At 49.8% G+C, this 8,664-nt stretch overlaps 1 non-coding gene across 1 annotated transcript; it reads left to right on the top strand.

The window, feature by feature from the left end:
* The first annotated feature begins 1,188 nt into the window (after positions 1–1,188).
* Positions 1,189–1,261, top strand: TRNAR-CCG (transfer RNA arginine (anticodon CCG)). The gene has a single exon. It is a non-coding gene; the product is annotated as a tRNA-Arg (tRNA).
* The last annotated feature ends 7,403 nt before the right edge of the window (positions 1,262–8,664 follow it).

Raw genomic sequence — 8,664 nt, 5'->3', positions numbered from 1 at the left:
ACAATTTCTAGAACTTTCCCTACCATGTGGCAGGTACCCAATGAACATGGGTTGGATGATGAATAAGGCTTCGTCTTCAACAAGGTCCTGAGGCTGTAGCAGAGCCCACATCCCTAGGCAGGGGCTGCTTCACACCCGCTGAACGCCACGCTGCCCCCTCGCCTCCAATTCTGCACGTTCCACACTGACGACAGTGCCCTTGTGATGGGTCGTCACAGACCTGTCCTATCTCTGCCATGAAATCGAGTCAGCTTGGACTCAGCTTCCTCACATAGGTGGGGGATGGAGTCATACTTGTCTCGTCTGCGAGGGTGAGGACCTGGTACTCCTGCCACCCAGCCGGCTCTCACCAGTGATGGGTATTCCCACACATCCACCTCCAGACTGCTCCCAGGGTCTGCAGGGTGGCTTTCATGTGACTGCTCCAGGCACGGACTGCGCACCCTCCCCGTGACCAACGGAAGCCACTTGTGTTCATTTACAAACCTGGTCACTGGCCAGCCAGTGGTAGGCGTGGAGTGGTTCTGTGTAAATCCCAATGTGATTCTGAACGTTTGTTTTATTTCATCTCTCCTAAACTTATCAGTACCGTGTATGTCTTTGAACATGCGAGTCCTCTCTTAGGTTTACACGGTGCCAACAGATGTTTTAATACTTACTTTCGGAGCGTTTAACTTAACCAGATATTTGTGTATCCCTCCCTCCAGTCTTACTGACCTAGTTGCAAGTGTAATGGTGATTCAGGACACATCCTCTGAGGCTCAGGTCCCTTGTTTATAAACGGTGAACGCTCCGTTCAGAAGTGAGAACGCAGTAAAAACTCTCTAAACCACGTTTTTTAGCTTGGAAAAACCATTTGCGAGCCCAGAGGCGAGATTAAAGCTACGGTGAGATTCTAATTCTATGACATGAGGAGGAAACATTGAAGCAAAAATAAAATATAAATAAAACTTTAAAGAAGATTAAGCACATTAGAACTAATACAATAGATGTACCAGAGGCAAATAATGAATAAATCCTAATCCTTACAGGAGAAGATGTTCTAGGAAATGTGGGTTTCGGCTCCGAGCCCTGGAATGCAAGATAATAAGACAATAGGTAAAGCTGGGCAATAGCTAAATGTCGTGAGGGAAGCTCTGTCTGGTGCCCAACACGCGCAGAGTCTATTATAAAAACTACTCTGGGACTTCCCTGGTGGTCCAGTGCTTAAGACTCTGCGCTCCGAATGCAGGGGGCCCGGGTTCGATCCCTGGCTGGGGAACTAAGATCCTGAATGTGCCTGGTGTGGCCTAAAAACAATGCTGCTTTTCCTGATGCACACAAAGGTTTGCAGCCGTCACAGACAAACCCCACAGCTCAGTGACCAAAAAGAACAATCCGTTTGTCACCCATGCCTGGTGACAATCATGGACTGACAGGGGTGCTCTGCTCGCCACAGCTGCCCCAGGACCCAAGCTGCTGCTGTCAGTCACCATGTCGGAGTGGGGAGGAGCTCCACAAGGACGTCAGATGCCCTGGGATAGAAGTGAGCGTGACCTCCATCCAGCAATCCCATTACTCCAGGTGGGTGAGATGAGCTCTGTAATGGGGCTCCACCCTGTGCTGTGGAGGCTCAAAGGAAGGAGCATCACGGGCAGACTGGGGTCCGGGAGGGCTTCCCAGGGGGCTCAGGAGAGGCAGCCTCGCCCACGAAGAGGAGGGCGTGAAAGGCTGAGCCTCAGACGTTTCTGGAGGCGGGTGGGGGTCTGAGCGCCGTGTGGGTCTCAGCCTTTGCCTCTGGCGGTTCCTGTTCTTTAACTGCGGTTGTGGATTCTCCCCAGCAGCGCCGAGAGCAGACCGCAGAGCAGCCCGTCTGGGCGCTGTCTCCACCTAAGGACAGGCCGCCACCTCGGGAGTGTGTGCACCTCATCTGGACACACGGGCTGTTGTAGCCCCATTTTAGACCTTACTTCTGGGAGCCGTTCCCGCCAGAATCTCTCATCTTTCCCAGCGATGGCTAAGCCGTGGGCAGATGGCATAACCCTTCCTGCTGTGTGGTGTTCCCTGGTCTCTTCTCTTCAAAGCGTGACTGACAAATCAGTGCACGATAGAGGGTGGACACTTTTGACCCAGTAATCCAATTTCCAGGATTTATCCACGATAGCTGATGTCTGCAAAGGTCTACCTACAGATATTTCATAATGGCAATGATACCCCTTACAGACTTATAATGGCAAAAATATCCCAAGAATCCAACAACCTGGAATTGATTAAACTGATTAAAGAACACGGGCATCCATAAAATAAGAGAGCAGAGGCATCGCCACCACCAGAGCCCCCTGGGAGAGCCTGGGGGTCGAGGTACTTTTAAAGTCTCTTCAGGGGACTCCGTTAGCCAGAAGACAATTCCTGCTGGAGAAGAATGATTGATGTCACTAAAAATAATGACACTCTATCCATGCATTTAATTGTTAAGAAAGAAACAGTTACAATAAAGTGTGTGTGATCAGAAGCCATTTTCATGAAGATAGACACACCCTCAGGTGTGTGTGTACACACCCAAACTCACACACAACCTGAGAAACCAGAGAATATTTCACTGTTCTCTCACTGTTGATTCTTTTCCTGCCTTTTGCTCATCAATAATTAACACATCTTCTACAATAATTATGCATTTTTGCAATAAAAAAGGTTAACATTCTTTAAATGTTTCTTATCATCCAAACAGTTGTTAGCACTTGGATGCTTGGGGATGGATATACAAGATGATGATACCACGGAACCTGAACGAACAGTTTTAGCACTGCTTACAGCGATGGAAATTGATGTGAACTGGAAATTAATTTAAATAGATTTGTGCACCTGGAATCTACTGTTCACTGGCTAATTTTTCCCCATAATCCCTAATCTTGAAAATTCTTGCTCAAGAAACTGCTCTTTAAAAATTCATAAATGCACACTTAAATAAATAGATGAGCTCCCTAAAACTTGATTCATTGTTCCAAAAAAAATGGTGTGGAGACGCTTCACACACAAAGGAGCAGAAATCGTTCAGCCTGCTCGGAGGACTGCACAAGTGCGCGTGGGAGGTCTGGGGATTCATCACAGGAGCCAGGGAAGCCCAGGCTGCGTCCGTGAGGGGCAGTGGGATAGCGAGAGATGGCGCTGAGGACTGTGGGCCCCCAGCGCAAGGTCGCGGTCACAGTCCCTGCGGCCCCGCCCTCCCGTCCAGGCCCCGCACCTTCCCCAGCATTGTTTTCAGTGAGTCTGTGCAGGAATCCCGGGGAGGACGGGCGGGGCTGGAGGGAGAGTGACCCTGTGAGTCCAGGCAGACCCACGGTCGGGAAGGGCGTGAGCGTCCTCAGGTGTGAGTGACGTCATCGGGGCTCCTGGGCTGCAGCCCCCGATTTCTAACCAACCTTCGGAAGACAGAAGGGGAGCCACTCTGAAAACCCAGCAAATGGCTCAGAAAACCTGCTTCGAGGATTAAGAAAAGCATGAAACTGTTAACTCGTCCTCTGGACCCTTCCTGGGCCTCTGATATCACAACGATGCCCCAGCTTCCTGCTGTGGAAGGAAGGTTGCAGGGGAGGGGAGGTGACGTGCTTCCTCTACGACCCACATCACTGCAGAGGCCCTGCTCCCCCCGGGCCCATCACATGCAAATCCTCTCTGTTGACCGCTCTTCTGCAGCAGCTGTTGTTGTGGGCAGAGCTGGACAGGAGCTGCCCTGCATGGGGCAGGTGAGAGCACCCAGGCCGAGACCCGTGAGGCAGATGAGTTCTAGGCCCCAGGGGTGGTCAGGGAGCTGCAGCCTGGCATCCCCTGAGATGTGGGGAATGCAGAATCCCAGGGCCCAGCCCCGGCCCAGGAATCAGCATATCTGCAGTGCAAGCAGCCCCAGGGGACTCCTGAGCACGTTGTTCTTCTCCGAGGAGCCAGAGGGCAGCTGCTCTGTCTGGCCAGCACAGCACAGGGGGCAGAAATGCATCCATTGTGGCTGCATCGGGTGGGCCAAGTCTGCTGTGAGCGGCTGCAGACCTCAGTCCACAGGAGCTCACGTGAGACAAGCTACTCTCTCGCACAAAACCCAAGTGTGGAGAAGTGTGGTCCAGGGCTGGCATCATCATTCACAGTCATAAGGGAAGATAGCTCCTCTCTCTTGCTTCTAGGAACTCCTCGATATTGGATTCTTCCTCATGTTCCAAAATGGCTACTTGAGCTCCAGCCCCCACATCTACATTCCAGCTGCCCGAGACAGGCAGGCCACCATCCTTATCTGACTACTCTCTCGAACTTCTCTAGTTACCTCCAAGCTTGGGGACAAGCTTCACACAGAGCTACGGCAGCCACAGCCTGTGTCCTGGGATGAGTGCTGGGCAAGTCAGAGTGATTCTCCCACCAGGGCCAGGTGTGAGCATTCTGTGTGCCCCAATGCTCCCCACCCCACGTGGAGAGAGTCTGTGCAGCGTCCACCTATAGGACCCAGCAGGGAGAGAAGGGAGAAAGTCAATACACTTAGTGAAGAAAAATCTCTCAAAACTCGGGAAATCTGTAAAACCAGAGACAGAAACTGGGGCCAGGACTGTTTGCTGTTTAACTGACAAACACAGCTTGAAGCAGAGGAGGTTCCAGACTATCCATTTATGTGAACAAGCTACACAGAATGCAGCAGTCAGGCCATTAGCTCATTTATCTGGACAGACTCCATTAGGTCCATTACTCTTCTTGATTAAATCTCCTCCAAGGATGCCTGTCAGAGGGGAAGGAATAGTCCCACATGGGCTTGGGGAGATGCCAAGGCAGCATCTGGGTGGTGTCCCCCCGGATTGCAACCTCCCTCAGCCCCAAGCAAGAAGCACACAAGGCCCTTCCTGCTGCTCGGGGACATCTGGGGGCCCAGCTGTGAGCAACAGGGAGCTCTGCTGGCTTCTCTCCCAGCTGCACCTCCAGGGCCGTCCACAGAGCTGCTCTGTCCACAACCAGGGGTCCCAGCTGTCTCCATCCTCCCCACACCTATCCTTGGGGGGTAGCTGTGGCCTGGCTCCCCCATGTCACACCGTGGTTCCACACTTCCTGAGCAGACACCGGTGTTCCCTCACACATCATGGCTGAGATGCCTCCCCGGGAAGGAGAATGGGACCATGAAGGCCATTTTAGACCAGTCAGGGTTTGCCCCTGCACTGGTGTTGGGTCACCCTTCCCTGAGTCATCCAGGAGATTCAGTGTTCTCTCAACAAGGAGCAAGGTGGGGTCTTGGATGGAGACCCCGTGTCTACCGCACCTGTTCCCCTCTGCTGTTCGGAGAACAGAATTAGAGCTACTGCAACTGCAGGGCTTACTCGTTTTACGGAATAAAACCTCCGACAGAAGTGGAAGGGACTCAAAATTCACACTGACATGAAGAGACCGACCCCTTCTGTTTCAGATTCCATCCTGCCAGGGCGGCAACTTAACCTTGGATGATTTGGGGATTCCGCACCCCCTTTCCACCTTTTCTCCAGAGATGAGTCCACGTTCGGGGGTATATGTAGCACCAAAGTATCCAGGAGGGGGGATCAGAGCCCTGGGAACTGCACCTGAGAACCTGCCCACTGGCTTCTCCCTCCTCGGTCTTCTGAGTCTGAAGAGGTCAAGGGACTGGAGGGGAGAAAGTACTTTCATTGTAGCCACAGTGCACCTCGGTGAAGTGACAGGAGAGAGCTGGCAGCCCTAGCTCGCTCCCGTCCTATTATCAACAGCTACCCTGCTTTGCACGGGACGTGCTTTATCAAACCCGTATTCCACCTGGGGGAAGGGCATTCCTGACTTCCCAGCCCCTCTGGGCTTCCTGTCTCCCCAAAGAGGGGGAAAATGCTTTATCACTAGAGAAACACTTCTGAGGGTCACCACCCTAGACACAGACCCACTAAAAGATGCAGATTTACCATAATGTTACAGAACACTTCTCCTACCACACATGTTGACACCACAGCAGAACAGGAGCTGGTATATTAACAGATTAGGCTGAAAGGGCTGCAAGCTGCAGACTCTATGAGGGGTACAGTCCACAGGGAAAGTCCAAAGTCAAGGGTAGAGAAGGAAAAACAGGAAGTTGGAGCCTCAGACACCTACAGCTGCAGCGAACAGTCTGCAGAGCCCAGCTCCCGGTCAGACGAACGTAACTCCTCACACGGAAGTCCTATTTACCTCCGTTTCTAACACCCCATACAGATATGTTTAGCTTTTAATAACAAGAAAGAAAATTGTAAGGGATACCAAAAGGCAAAGAAAACAAAACAAAAACCAAGCACCACAGTATACTTAGGTGTACCCCATAATGACTTGACACTCGTATACACTGCAAAACAATCACCACGGTAAGTCTAGTCGACATCCACCACCGTACATGATGGTGATGGATGGCACGGCTACAGAAGTGCTTTCTTCTCGTGCTGAGAACTTCTAAGATCTTCTCTCTTCGCAACTTTCAAATATGCAAGACGGTGTTATTAAATGTAGTTGCCACGTTATACGTTATAGCCCCAGGACTTATTTTATAACTAGAAGTTTGTACCTTTTGATCCCCTTCATCCATCTTGCCCACCACCCAACCCCCCACCTCTGTCACCACCAACCCACTCCCTGTTTCAACAGAGGACACACTAGTGGTTACCAGTGGAGGGGGACGCAATGCAGCGGAGGGGGAGGTACAAACTACTGGGTGTAAGATAGACTCAAGGGTGCACACCATGGGGAATAGAGCCGATTTTGCACTAACTATATATATGGAGTATAAACTTTAAAAAAATTATTTTTTAGTTTCGTAAGCATTTTTCTTTTTATTGGAGCAGAGTTGATTTACAATGTTGTGTTAGCTTCTGCTGTACAGCAAAGGGAATCACTTATACATATACATAGATCCACTCTTTTTAAGATTCTTTTCCCATATAGGCCATTACAGAGTATTGAGTAGAGTTCCCTGTGCTGTGCGGTAGGTCCTTATCTATTTTATATATGATAGTGTGGATATGTCAACCCCAATCTCCCAATTTATCCTCCCCCCTCCCCACCTTTTCCCCTGTGGTAACCGTTAAGTGTGTTTTCTGCATCTGTGACTCTATTTCTCATGGAATCTAAGATAATGGTACAAATGAACTTCTTTACAAAACAGGAATAGAGTCACAGATGTAAACATTTTTCTGAAGACTTTAAAAAATAATAAACCAGATTTAAAGACTTAGTATAGAAAAAAGAATGTAAAATAGCTCAACAAGTTTTAATGTTACGTGTTGAAATATTTTTGACACATTAGCTTAAATAAAATATATTGTTAAATTTTTTAAAAAAAAAAAGAAGCACCGGTATTCTGTCCAGTACATTAACCTGGGGAGACACAGGGCCGCGCAAATCCCACTGCCTGCCCCACCCAGGGAGGCTCCTGAGAGGGCAGGGCATTGCCCATCACAGTGTCCCAAGACCAGGAATGTGCTGGGCACATAGAAAGCACTGAATAAATGTCTGCTGAGTGAATCCCAGGGTTGGATTTTACCCACGTGTGTTTCTCTTCAGATTTTTGTCGTGAGACCCACTGTCCTGCTCACCTCCCACTAGCAAAAGACACTAAAGACCATACTTTAAGGACATTAAGATTTTATTTCATAAAAATCACAACATATTTTCACTATGTAGTGGCATTCATCGTCTCTCCTGTGCTATAAACTACTTTAAACACACTCTTGTCTCCAACTGCTTCTCTTTGGCCAAATTATGTGTAGATAATAAAATACTGCAGAAGCCAAAATATGTAGCCTATAAATAAAGTGCACTGCTCTCGTTCTTTAGAAGTAAAGAGTTCGCGCATTACTTCTCCTGATATATTAGCTATGTAGGGCGAACATGCAGAGAGTTAAAAAAACAACAAAACCAAGAATTCCATCTAAAATAAAAACAGTTCCTTACTTGATTTGCTTCACCAGAAACTAAATAAGAAAAAAGAATCCAAGTGTAAATCTTAGGAAACAGTGTTCTCACTTCTCGGGGCTCTTGGGCCTGACAAGGATCTAACGCCAAGTTACAAGCGATCTGGTTTCTGGAATCACGGAGAGAGCCTGGAGCAGACCTGGGCGCACTTTCCGCCAGACACGGGGTCTCTGCCTCCATCTGCCAGGTTCACCCCGACGGCACACCCATGGGGAATGCCCGTGGCATTGTCACAACGTGACATCTGGGACCCACCCGGACGGAAGGACAGAGGTCAACCCTGCGTCAACACACCGCTCTGTGCCCCACCCCCCTCCCGGTCGCCCCACCCCCACCGGGGGAGATGCCAGAAGATGGCTGTCACACTCGTGATCATCAGGGCGTGAGTTACTTCACGAAGGTGCCGGAGTTATATGGAAAAGGTCTGCAAGACGTTGTAAAATCTCACTCGGAAACAAAGCAGACGTGTTGGGAGAGGCGGGGCGACGCGGTGGGGAGGCCTTTAATGCTGTCGCCGTCACAGTTTTCAGGGAAGATTTTCCAGTATCGAAAACAGGTTGGAATTCCGTACCCACACATCTCACAAGCACTCTTGGTGCTGTCATCACAGGGTGACCTTTCACAGCCTGTTTCCCAGCTTTTCTCGATGGCGTTTCGGTTCACGTCTATGATCGAACCCTAGCGTTCCACGGGGTCCCGCCCACACACGGAGCCCTAAGGATC

This window comes from Phocoena phocoena, chromosome 13 (assembly GCF_963924675.1).
Source record: "Phocoena phocoena chromosome 13, mPhoPho1.1, whole genome shotgun sequence".
Classification (NCBI taxonomy): domain Eukaryota; kingdom Metazoa; phylum Chordata; class Mammalia; order Artiodactyla; family Phocoenidae; genus Phocoena; species Phocoena phocoena.
This window is presented reverse-complemented; position numbering and strand designations above follow the sequence as displayed.